Below are 13612 nucleotides of genomic sequence, written 5' to 3'. Positions count from 1 at the left end.
TCCTGATTACACCCCTGCATGCTCGAGCAATATTTTTATACTCCTCCCTAGTCATCTGTCCAGTTGTAGGTCTGCAGTGTTGGCAGAACTATTTGGGATAGTTTCCACAATGCCAGGATATGTTACACTTTGCTCAGTTCTGCCTTTTGCTATCAAGAGGAGAAAAATTCATTAAAGCAATTCAAAGTTAGAAAACATTGTAAAGAGTCAAGTAAAATAACTGCCATATTATTGTACTTGTGAACTCATGAGCAAAATCACAAGGCATTAGGGTATCTACGTCATCTTCAAAGTCTGACTGCAATGATTGGATTTATGGAAATTATAAGGTTAAAATAATTAGAGATAGATTGAAGGTATAAATCAAATACCTGAAATTGACCTTTTGAAAATTTTGCCTGTTCAACAGTGCAGATATTTAAAGCCAAAACACTCACCGGTATTATAGAAGTTAGATTTATGTAAAGCATAGTGTAGGGTGGGACCTCCTTATCAATGGCCAGTTGGGAGATACATATAGATTCATAGATTATAGGACTGGAAGGGACCTCGAGAGGTCATAGAGTCCAGTCCCCTGCCCGCATGGCAGGACCAAATACTGTCTAGACCATCCCTGATAGACATTTATCTAACCTACTCTTAAATATCTCCAGAGACGGAGATTCCATATATATGTGCAAAACTTGGCCTGCCCTTTAGAGATCCATGCCATGTTCACTCATTTATACTTATACAACCATTAAAGCCCAAGTGGTTGCATAAGTATAAATGAGTGCAGAACTTAGCCTCATCATCTCTAATTTAAAGGCACTAACTAGAAATAATTCAGGAATTAATACCACAGCAACAGTGAAGTGAAGAATACAGCCAGCGCCATGCAGAACTAAGAGGACACAGGCAGTATTTTAACTATTCTGCGTGTGGTATTGCCTGCCATTTGACACCCACTGTTGTGACTGAAGTGAGTTTTCACTGTTTGCAATACATACAGCATTAGGAGCCATATTCTACTCCTTCACATGGGTACCAGCATAGAGGGGCTGTAATGAAGTTCATCAAATTAATCCAGAATAACACTGATAGGATCAGTTCTGGGCCCAGAGCCAGGGTGATCAGATAACAAGTGTGAAAAATTGGGACAAACAGTGGGGGGGTAATAGGCACCTATATAAGAGAAAGCCCCAAGTATAGGGACTGTCCCTATAAAATCGACATCTGGTCACCCTACCCAGAGCTGACCACTGGTGGTCCTCAGTCAGTTATGCAAAAATAAGAGGTCTTTATTTGGCTGTTACTCCATTCAGGCAGGGCACCATCTATACCACGGCACCATCTTACTCAGTGTAGTGGGTGGTTTGGTCAGTCAGCAGGCCTAGTAGTTTGGGCCTCTGACAGCCTTCATTTCAGTTCAGTGTCCCTGGTTCTCTGGAGGAGGTCCCTGCTGGACTGGCTTCTGTGCTGGTAACCCCTTGCCCTGCCCTTCTTGGAGCATGTGGTTGGTAGGGGGACCCAGGCTCTCCTGCTCCACTGGGTCCTGGCCCAGGGCACTAAAAGTGTAGCAGTGGGGATGGCCTGGGTTCGGCCTGCCCCTGTGCCACTTCCTACCGCACCTTGTGCCTCAGTTTGGGGTGTGCTCACAATTTGAGTTACAATCCTTGCTTCAAACACCCATAATCTAGGGCCAATGCCTATGACCCTTGGGTAACCTTTCCATAGGTTAGTGTCACAAAAGCAGGAACAGGGAGACTCATAGCCAGACCCCCTCCATAGCAGAGCAGTTCTACTCCAGGAAATGGCTTCGAGCTCCTTTTATACTGGTCCTTTCCCCAGAAACATGCTCAGCAGTGCCAAGTGGTGGGACAGGGCCTTTTGGGCCCAGTATTGCACCAGCCCTCTCTTGCCTCAGTGTGGGATCTAGATACCCCATCTCATCCAACAACAACAAGCAAGGCACTAGTACGATATCACAATATTCCTGCATCAGGCCTACCTTCTTTCAGGGAGCTGACACGCAGCAGTCTCTCAAGCAGTTCCTGATCCCAGCCAGTCTTCTCAGACTGAGTGCTAGATGTCTACTCTCCTACCCAGCCAGCTTCCAACTGATCTGGGCTCTCCCCTTTTAACCTCTCCAAGCCTGGCACCTATTGCGGATGTAGCAGGACAGAAACTGGCTGAGTCCATAGAAGCTCATTACCCCTTTCCTGACCAGTCTAGGGTTTGACTAACCTATCAAAAAGTACCTAAATAAGACAGCAGGATTTAGCCCAAAGATTTTAGAAGCAGAGCTCGTCCAAAATTTCTTGTCTAAACTGTTTTTGATGGAAAATTGAGTTTTGCCACAAAAAGTGTTTGTTTCTTTGTTTTGCAAAAGCAAACCAAAACCCCTGCAAACATTAGCCAAAAATCAAAATATGTAAATTCAAAATGGCAAAACAGTGCCTCAAGGGAACTATAGCCTGGGTGCCTTGTGTTTCCATTCCCTTCCATGGGAGAGGGACTTTCTGGCCACACTACAGCCCCTGTGATGCACCGCAGCCCCTCACCAAGACAGGACAAGGTGGTACATCATGGGATATTTACTCCAGACAGCAAACCCAGCCCATAGAGAAGAATGAGAGTATAAAGTATTTGGTCCCTGGGGCACCAAAGCACCCATTTGAAGAAGAAAAATATAGTTTGTGACTGAAATATTTTGCAGGGAAAAATATCGTGACCAGTTCTAGTGAGAAGTTGGTGTATTTCTGATGGAGTGAAATAACATGGGGCTGGAGAATCACAGCCCCAATCTTCGCTTGTATTTTGCCCTAAAGCACACCCATAGAGAGAATATCTTACATTGTTTTAGATAAGCTATTTGGACAGTGCTATAGCATCAACCAGACATACTCCAACTTCTTTGAACATTACCATTCTTTTTATTTCAGCAACATGCCTATATCTTGGCAAAATAGTTCCACAGACCTACACTTTCCAAAGTTGCCAACAAAACATACAGCTGGTTTATTATAGACATAATAGTTTATTATACACATAAATACTTAAAGTGGGGAAATGTTAACTGAACAACCAGTAATGCATTTCAATTAAGAAATAAATAGGCACTTAGTCACTGTTACACTGTATAATCTTTTAAATAGGTAAGTGGACATTTTTCCCCCTCTAGGACACATCAATTCAATCTTTGCAAAAAGTAATTCTGCCATCGATGTTGTTCCTGAAAATACAACTTTTGGTTCAAAACGGTCATTCTGCAGTATGGTAACTGGGACAATCTGTCCATGAGATCTCTCTGTAACAGCTGATATTGCGTCCAGCAGCTGCTCCTCCAGAAACTGAGGTTGAATCTAACTGGGCATTTTCAGGTGACAAGTCCTCTGCTGCTGTACTAACATCTGCCGAGTTAACCATAATCCTTTTTAGCAGCTGATCCACATGTAGATGCATAACCCTGCTGTCCCCCAGAATTACAGTGTACAAGACTGGCCCTGTAATATCTTGAATGGTAGCTGGCATCCTGAAGATTACAGCAGTAGTTTAGAATCCTAGAATGCTTGTCCCTGAGCTGATTTCCAATACTATTTAACCCCCTTTTTCAGTAACATCTACATTTCAAGTGTTAAGTTTGGCAAAAACTTAGCATAGAATCAAAGGATTAGAAGAAACTACAAGGTCATCTAGTCTAATCCCCTGCCAAGATGCAGGATTTGTTGCGTTTAAACCATCCAAGACAGATGGCTATCCCGTCTCTTCTTGACAACCTCCAGTGAAGGAGCTTCCACGACTTCCCTAGGCAGTCGGTTCCATTGTCCTACTGTTCTTACATTTAGGAAGTTTTTCCTGAGATTTAGTCTAAAATCTGCTATGCTGTATTTTGAACCCATTGTCTCTTGTCCTGCCCTCTGTGGACAGAGAACAATTTTTCTTCATCTTTTATACAGCAGCCTTTCAAGTATTTGAAGACCGCTAACATGTCCCCCCATAATCTCCTCTTTTCCAAACTAAACACACCCAGTTCCATCAGCCTTTGCTCATATGGCTTGCATTCCATGCCTTTGATCATCATTGTGGCTTGCCTCTGTATCCTGTCATTTCTCTGTATCCTTTCTATACAGCAGTGACCAAAGTTGGACACTACTCCAGCTGAGGCCTAACAAGCACCGAGTAGAGCACTTCCCTTGACTTGCATGTTATGCCTCTGTTAATGTAACCCAAAACTGCATTTTCTTTGTTTGGAACAGCTCCACATTGTTGACTCATGTTGAGGTTGTGATCCACCACAACTCCCTGATCCTTCTCAGCAGTGCTGCTGCCAAGCCAGTTATCCCCCATTCTGTATTTGTACATTTAGTTTTTATTCCCTAAGTGTAGCACCTTACATTTGTTGCCTATAGCTCAGTTCTCCAATTCATCAAGATCCTTTGATTTTTAGTTTTATCCTCCAAAGTGTTTGCAAACCCCCAGCTTTGCATTATCTGCAATTTGATCAGTATGCTCTCTATTTCTACATCCAGGTCATTAATAAAGATGTTAAATAACACCAGACCCAGAACATATCCCTGTGGAACCCCACTTGAGATCTTCTTTCAATCTGACATCATTCCATTAATAGTTACTCTTTGTTTGCAGTTGTTTAACCAATTATGTATCCACTTAATGTTAGTTCTACTGAGCCTGCATTTCTCCAGCTTACTTAGGAGAAAGTCATGTGGGACTGTGTCAAAAGCCTTGCTTAAGTCCAGGTATATTATATCCACGTCATTCCCCCCATCCACCAAACCAGTTACCTTGTCAAAGAAGGAAATCAACCTGGTTTGGCATGATTTCTTTTTAGTAAAGTTCTTAGTATTATTGTAGTAATTCAGCCAGCATAAGCAGGCTTTCAGCTCTGAAATATTCCTATATGTAGGTGCACCCCAAATTGCTTTGACTTTATCTTTCACTGGGCATAGTACCTGGGCATCCACTTTATATCCCAAGTACATCACTTATGTGCCAGGAAGAAACACTTATCCTTTTTCAGGTGCAGATCTGTTCCCTTTAGCTTGTTTAGCACTTCTGCTAAATTTTGTACCTGTAATTAGCATTTCATTCAGATTTGCTGCCCCATTGGAACTCCCTGAATCAATCCCTCCATGGTTCTTTGGAAAATAGCCAGGGCTGAGGACATACCAAAAGGTAACTGATTATATTTAAAACAGTCCTTTGTGAGCATTTTGAGTGACTGCTTGTAATCTTCTTCCAGGACAATCTGTTGTTAAGTATGGCTTATGTCTAACTTGGCAAACAATTATGCTCCTACTAAAACTGCAAACAGATCTTCAATTTTTGAAATTGGCTACTGTTTTAATTGTGAAACTTTGTTTATAGTCAACACATGCATACAGAACCATCCAGCTTCAACACTGGTACTATTGGTGCAGCCCATTCAGAAAAAAAATTTACAGATTCAGTAATACCAGTTGCATGTAGTCTTTTTAACTCAATTTCAACTTATTTTACAGCAAAGGGTACAAGTCTGGGGTTGAAACAAAGCCTGACATTTGGGTTTTTGTAGATTTTAGCAGTAGTACCTTTTTAAAATGTCCAGTTCATCTTTAAGTACTTCCTTACATATATTTTAAACAGTTTCCAGAATTAGATCTTGTGATTTCAAGTGATATTTTTCCTTGCCACTCCAGTGAAAAGTCAGCCTACCATTCTACTGGGCAAGTTAGGGCCAGTACCAGTAACCACTAGCAACAGTAAATGCCTTACTTGACTCTGATGGCAAAGCTTCACATTGGTGGCTCCCAGTACTTTTACCAGTTCTCTAGTATATATTTTTAATTTTACCCAACATTACTGCAATGGAGGTGGTTCACTACCTTTTCACAAGGTCTCATAGCCTTCCTGGTTCAGAATAATCATGTTACATCCCATGTCAAGCTCAAATCATACTCTTTCCCCGCCCCCCACCCCATTTCAAGTGAGGCCAATGTGGCTGGGACCCACTTTAGGTATATTTGTTACCCATTTACTATAGATAGTATAAGCTACTTCAATTTTTTCCTTTTCACTACTTTCCTCCTCCAGTACATGAAAGGTATCATAGCTATTTGATTGCTTTTTATCACTGATTTGTATGTCTGCTTTCTTGGTTTTGTTTCAAACTTCTTGAATGTGCCCAGTCAATCCACAATTGTGATTTTTAAATCAGACAACCATTGGTGCCTATTATCTGTTTTAACTGCCTCCACAATAATACTCTCTGCTAGACAATTAGATCTGTTTCCAGGTTGCCTTGCAATTTTGTGCACAGTACCTTGTATTTCCTGCATGCTATTTCCATCTCCCCAGGCTCCTGTGACTTATGTTTGTAAATCCTGTACATTTTTATTTGCAGATTCCATAGCCTGGACCAATTTCAGAGCTATTTCAAATGTTCACGGTGGTTCAGACAGTAATCTTCTTTGCATTTTTGTCATCATTAATGCCACAGACTAATCTGTCTCTTAGCATTTGTGTCAGAAGCACACCATAATTACAATCTTGAGACAGCTTCCTCAGTTCTGCCACAAACTCTCCTCCTGTCACCCTGGCTTTCCTTGTCCCAGAGTTAAACTCAAATCATTCTGCTATTTTACTGGGTGTTAGGTTGAAATGGTTTTTATTTTATTTATTTATTTTTAAAAGAACAGCTTTACTAAGCTCATCAAAAGTTTTTATCCCTGAGCTTTTTAGGGGTTATCAGGTTTCTCATTAAATTGAAGTCTTGGCCCCTACACTGCCAAGTATGATAGTTTCTTCTCATCTTTACCTATAAGATCATTAGCAGTGAACAAAATATATTTTTCAGTATTCTTCCCAAATTAAGTGTTGTGGATTAAATAATGAAATAGTCCCATATATTGCAGCCATTTCACCTGTGTTTCTATGGGTTTATAGAGCTTACTTACAGAGGTCTTCCCAGACCTATTTTTCTCTTTTTTCTTTCAGCTTCACCTCATCACCATATGTTGTAATATAAACTACATAATCCAACTTCAAGTATTAACAGTCTTTTTAGTTCAAGCAGCTTGCATATATCTTTGCAATAGCTCCATTGACCCACACTTTCCAAAGTTGACAATGCACAACAACCCTGGAACAGCCAAACATTTCCTTGTTTTAACTGGTTTCAGAGTAGCAGCCGTGTTAGTCTGTATCCGCAAAAAGAACATGAGTACTTGTGGCACCTTAAAGACTAACAAATTGAGCATAAGCTTTTGTGGGCTACAGCCCATTTCTTCACATGCATAACTATCTGCCTACTCCCCCCAATGGCTGGTTTATTATACAGTATAATAGACAATGTCTCTCTTTAAATTATCTGGTCATTTTGTTTCCTAAAAGTAACTGGGGATAGAGCAGGGGTAGGAAGAGGCATATGCACTTTGGTTACATATTTGACTTATGTAGAATTTGGGGAATAGTTGCCATGACATGATTAGCATCCCATTTAGTGGTTTTAAAACATTTCAGACAGTGGGGGTATTGCATGGCAAGCGAATAGATCCCTAGATAGCACCACTTCATACGTGAAGAAGGGATCAGCTACTAAATAGAACTGTGCATTGATTTTTGCTGACTAACGTGGAGAAAAATCTTTTTCTCCTAGTGGTTCAAGGTTCTTTTATCCCTGCACTTGAGGGAGGAGTGGGGGGGGGGGGAGGAAGGAGTAATAGCTAGCAAATATTCTTGCCTGTAGTCTTCTTGAAATATCAATGACAGATAATGGACCACATTTCATATCTGAGAAATGGTGTTTTTTTTAAAAAGACTGAAAGCAATGACACTCATTAGATTTGCTCTTCTCCTTCCCATGGCATGGCAGAGTAATTTTCCTCATACCTGCTCCTTTGTTCCCCCCACCCTCTCTCATTTTGTTCCCATTCGTCTTTATTCTCTTTACTTAAAAACTCATTTAGTGGTCTCCTAAGCTCATTAATGTTCCCTGCTTCAAAGGCCCTTTATAACAACATATTGGCACACATGTATTACTCTTTATATGAAATAATTTTGTTTAAACTCTGTCTCCCAGTTGTCAAGTAATCTCCAGTGTGCGCTCTCATAGTACTAGCCCTAGAAGAGTAGTATATTTAACATCATACATCATAGGGTGATTATAATGAGAATTCACAAAGTCCAAAAGTAAAGTACAAGATTTCACATCCATGAGGGAACATTTGCACCAGAGTAATGTGAAGGTGGGCTGTATTTATAAAACAATGTTCTTTTCTTTCATATTCCTTGCCAGTGTAAAGTATTTGTTTAGACTACAGCTGGGCAAATAATTCAATGAATTCTTTATTTGGCTAACTTCACCTCTCTCTTTGAATTATTTTCAAGCAGCTTACAGTTTTTTGTATAGTTCAATAATGATTTGAAATTATTTGGCAAATAGCTTTTGGTCTGTAAATTATCTGCAAAACAGTGTTCATGCACATTCAAAATTTTGATTGGACATGTGTCAAATACTATGCTTGTTCCCTCATTTAGAAGCAGCTTTCCAGAGAGAATGCTTATGTCTATGATTTGCTAGTTACATTTTTAAATAAAAAAATAAGGTCTTGCCATTAGAAGTCCGATATATGTTACCCAATTCCTTTTTCTCTTTTACTAAATGTCTCAAGTACACTGGGCTATCGTGTGGCATGAGTTTATAAGGATAACTCCTCACTTAGGGCAGTGATATCCCACTTAAAAGGACATTAGTGCAAGGATATTTTTATGAGCTACCACACACAATGAATATTTAACATACAATTAAATCCAAATTACATCCTGGGGAAACAATTCTATTATTCCATTATCAGTGGGACTTCTCTGGAAGTGAAGTAGCATGTGAGAGGTTTCAGGAATGTCTTTTGTGATAAGTTTATTTATTACAGCCGCTATCTGCAGCAGCGCTGTAATAAAAGCTTGGTCTGTTTTTCCATTCTAAACTCAGTTTTCAGGACTTTATATACAGCGGACATAAAGTGTACTCTGGGCTGAAACGTAGCATATAAAGTCTCACCCAAAGAGAAGAAAAAATTGCTTAAAAGAGATGTCAATCTATTTGGACCCTAAAATGCACTTATTCTGAAAAAGCAATCTGTCCCCAAACCCGGTGTTCTATCCAGTGTTTTACATATTTGTTTTCCTTTAAAGCAGGTACACCAGTTTCTTCATAAGGAACCAGTGTTTTAGCACAAGAGGTGAAATCCTGCCTCAATTGAAGTCAACCGGAAAACGTTTACATCAATGGGCCAGAATTTCAACCAAGATCTCACGGTTGTGTTGTACCTTTTGTGGATGTTGCACAATAACTCCAGGGACAATCTGAGCAATGGTGTTCACAAGAAGAAACTATGGTCTTTGTTTTCTCGGTACTGCACCTTTAAATCTCTAAGAACTCTGTAGAAACAGGCATTTCTAAGAGGCAGCTTGTAACCACATATTGTGTTCTCTCCTCCAGCCTACTTTTGGTTTCCTTAATCAGACCGAGGGCATCCACTTGCCATCAGGTCCTTGCACCTGACCATTTTCCCATTGGAAGAGAGGTACTGCCAACCCCAAAGGTCCAAAAAAAAGTCATGATTCAGGCCACAAAAATAATGAGATTTGCTTAAAAATCATGGGGGATAACAACTGTTGGGTTCCTTTTGTTTGCTCTCTGGATTCTGAGCCTGTAGGGTGCACTCGGGTAACCTTTTCAAGCTTTTTTCCTGCAACTATGAAAACTGGATGATTTTATTTTAATTAAATGAAAGTTGAGATTTCCTTACAAATTTCTCGATTCTAGAAGCTGGTGCTTTAAGAAAAATACCAAATATCACAAGATTTGGCAACACTGTAAGGGAGTGCTGCCACATTGCTCCCTGAAGGGAGGCCCCGGTGACTAAGTGAGCCTATCATTTCCAGAATGATATACAGGTGGCTCAAAAAGAGCCACATGTAGAGGCAAGAAGTTCCATTGGAAAGAGCTCAATTGAAGTTTCCTAAGAGATTTATTACAAAACGAAGCACGTTTTTGTAAAGATGGGCAGCATACATTTAATGAGAGGGCTTAGCTAGTTTTCTATTACAAGAGTGCAGTTTTAGAGATAAGCTGTTTGGGCTCCCCCAACACAGAGGCTTATTTTTCATTCACATAAAGGTTAGGCCATTGGTCCTCATACATAGCAGACAAAGCCTTTGAATACTTAGGATGGAGGGAATTAAGACCAGTTACTTCATAAGTGGCAACGCCACACATTTAACTTTTGAACACTTTTTAAAATAAAAAATAATGCTTTGCATTTCTGTAGCACCTTGCAGCCAAGATTCTGAAGTGTCTTTGCCAACTTCCACCTGAGCCTACAAATGCTTCTGTAAGAATTACAACTGTGGTGTTATATAGGTGGGTAAGCTGAGGCACAAAGCAGATAAATAAGGCCTAAAGTGAGTCAGAGAGAGCCCATGAGACCTCCTGTCTCCAAGTCCCCTGAAGCCAAAGCCCAAGCCCCACCGCCTCGGGCTGAAGTCTGAGCAACTTCATTTTGCGGAGCCCCCCCGTGGCAGGGGGCCCCCAGGCAATTGCCCTGCTTGCTACCCCTAATGCTAGCCCTGGCTTTTAATCTACTGGATATGCAAAAAAAAAAAAAAAAAAGTTGTTGTGGCACAAGCTCACTGTGGAGTTTTTAATAACATGTTGGGGGAGGGGCTTCAGAAAGAAAAAGGTTGTGAACCCCTGCTCTATAGTGTCTAGCCATTCCCAAGGCTAAAGGCCAGAGACTCAGCTGTGCCCAAATTAGCCCTTTATGCCCCCTACTATACCAATTTTGATCCTAGTTCTGTGCCAGCCCAGTCTCCAGTGTAGATTAGAGCAGCCTCAGGTTGTTTAAAATTATAACCAGCTGCCAGCAGCTTCACATGGGTCATTTTGGCAGCCAGGAATTGCCAGGGTGTCAAGTGGATAAAGCCAAACCCTCTCCTGTGCCAGGGCAAGGGAAGGGCAGTGGCACCGGAACTGCTACAGTGTTTGTGCCACCAGAGGATTCCCTTGTGCAGGAGGAGCGCTGCACCAGCCACCTACGCTGCCTCTCTGGCAGTTTGGCACCGAGACCTCAGAATTGCCCCCCCGGCCAAAAGGATAAATGGTAACAATATACGGACCAGCTCTTTCATTCCTTGTGCCCCCAAAATTCCCATTAGCCCATACAGACATTCTACATGAACAACTGCTCTGATCTAGAGCCAGTTAAATCAATGGGAATGTAGTTTTCTATTGACTTTAATGAGTTCTGGATCAAGACTTAAACTGACAAAGCTGTTCTACAACACCAAGTCTCAGAGCATTATCACAGTTTTAAAAAAAAGTTACAACAAAAAACACCTTGAATGAGTAACTGAGTGTCCACTTTGACTTCTGTCTCCTTCCTTGCCTGATATAGGGTTTAACCCCATAAGTCCAGGGATAAGCCAAGATCAGAGGATCTCACACAGCTCCCTTGGCTCCTCATGGGTTTGTTTTCTGTAGCACCTTCCATCTGAAAACAAAGTGCTTTCCCTAGAGTCATGTAGCAGCACTACATCCCTGGTGGAAGGGAAGTATTTTCCACCAATGTAAAATAATGTTCTGAAGCAGAGTGCAGTTGCCCTAGGCTGTACAGAAAGCCTGTGTCAAAGTGAAGACTAGACTCCAGATTTTCAGATACCCACTCCAGTGCTCTAACTGGAGGACATCCTTCTTCTCCTGTTCTATAGGGCCAAAAATTGGAATGTGTAGAATGCAAACAACAAAATAAGGTCTCTGCTTCAATATTAGCTTACACATTTCCAAATATCAAAAAGAAGAACAGCACCCATCAAGACACACAAAAAACCTACAGAGAAAAAGAAAGTATGCAGGTACATATAAGGAGTCCTTATATTTTCTTTTAAATTAATTACTGTGCCCAAATTAGTAAAAAAAATCCACAATACACACTTCATCTGATAGCTGCATACAAGATATATCTACAGATTTATTAGATCATTTCCTTTATGGACTTTTCACAGGGTCCACTCACCACAAATGGCACCTCCTGTTGGTAGCTCTGGGGATTAGCTCTTGCCAGGCACTGCCCTCCTCTGGCAGTCTCTCTACCTGTTATCTCTTTCATCCTGTGGTCCTTCTCACTGCTGGAACTGCAGCTTCCTGTTCCTAGCTTGGCCCTGCTGCCAGATCACTAAGATCCTCCCCTTCCAGTAAAATCAAGGTCATTCCAGACCAGTTAGCATCTTCAACATCCTGCATCACTTCTCAGTGGATGGTAGGGAAACCCAGGCCTGCCCTCTACACTGGGTTCCAGTCCAGGGACCCTATAACAAGCAGCCATGGTCTGTATGGTCCTACACCCTTGCTGCTGTTTCCCTGGGCTTCTTCCTACTTAATTGGCTTCCCCCCTCTTCCTGAGTTTGTCAGCCTCCAACACCCTCCTCCCAGAGCATGACTGTAGACTGCTCCCTTGCAGCCCCCATTAGTAGGCATGGCTCCTGGGCTTTATACAGGCCCCTCCTGTTCCTGCCCAGCTGAGCCCATTTCCAATTAGTGGCCTGCTCCCTGTCTCCTTCCTAAGGTGCAGCCTGGGCAGATATAATTGGCCTGCCTAGCCACTTTAACCCCTCCAAGCCTTGTGTGGTGGGGTGGATAGAGCGTCACAGGTGCATTTAATACTGTAAGAATGAAACATACACAGTTACAATCCTCTCTGCATAGACAGGGAAGAATAAACTTAACAGGATTAAAAATGGAAGGAAAAGAGAATGCCTCTTCCAAATTTACTCCTTCTCATAAGCAATCGATTGGCAGGTCAGCATAGGCTCAATCCTGCAAGGTGTTGAGCTCTCTGGCCCCCCATCTAGCAAAACACATAAAAACATTCTTACCTTTAATTATGTGAGTAGTCTTAATGATTTCAATACAACTATTCACAGGCTTAAAGATAAGTATGTGCTCAGATCACTGCACCCTACATCATCTGCAACTAGCACAGCTTGAATGGTGGCCATTGTTACAAACATTTGATAATTGCATGTGTTCAGAGAAGAAATGAAGAGACACTAATTGAAGTACATATTTAAACTTCTCTCTTTCTGATTTATTGTTGACATAATTCCTTATCATTTAGCTGGAGCAAGAAGGGGAAATGTGAAACTTTAAGCTGCCTCAAATAAACTTGTTTTCTGTCATATCTAAATTTCATAAATGCTACAGTTATGCAAACACAGAGTTGCTCTAAAATATAAAAGACATTAGAATAGAATAGAATAGAATAGAATAGAATAGAATAGAATATCAGGGTTGGAAGGGAGCTCAGGAGGTCATCTAGTCCAACCCCCTGCTCAAATCAGAACCAATCCCCAACTAAATCATCCCAGCCAGGGCTTTGTCAAGCCTGACTGTAAAAACCTCTAAGGAAGGAGATTCCACCACCTCCCTAGGTAACCCATTCCAGTGCTTCACCACCCTCCTAGTGAAAAAGTTTTTCCTAATATCCAAACTAAACCTCCCCCCTGCAACTTGACACCATTACTCCTTGTTCTGTCATCTGCTACCACTGAGACCAGTCTAGATCCATCCTCTTTG

General features: G+C 41.3%; 1 protein-coding gene across 1 annotated transcript in view; it reads right to left on the bottom strand.

The window, feature by feature from the left end:
• Positions 1 to 12501, bottom strand: part of THSD7B (thrombospondin type 1 domain containing 7B) — a 626924-nt gene extending 614423 nt beyond the window's left edge. The window contains exon 1 of the mRNA XM_065561607.1: positions 12054 to 12501. The gene's annotated coding sequence lies outside the window, so the exon portion shown is untranslated. The remainder of the gene's footprint in view (positions 1 to 12053) is intronic.
• Between the last annotated feature and the right edge of the window lie 1111 nt (positions 12502 to 13612).

The sequence above is a fragment of the Chrysemys picta genome, chromosome 11 (genome assembly GCF_011386835.1).
Source record: "Chrysemys picta bellii isolate R12L10 chromosome 11, ASM1138683v2, whole genome shotgun sequence".
Classification (NCBI taxonomy): domain Eukaryota; kingdom Metazoa; phylum Chordata; order Testudines; family Emydidae; genus Chrysemys; species Chrysemys picta.
This window is presented reverse-complemented; position numbering and strand designations above follow the sequence as displayed.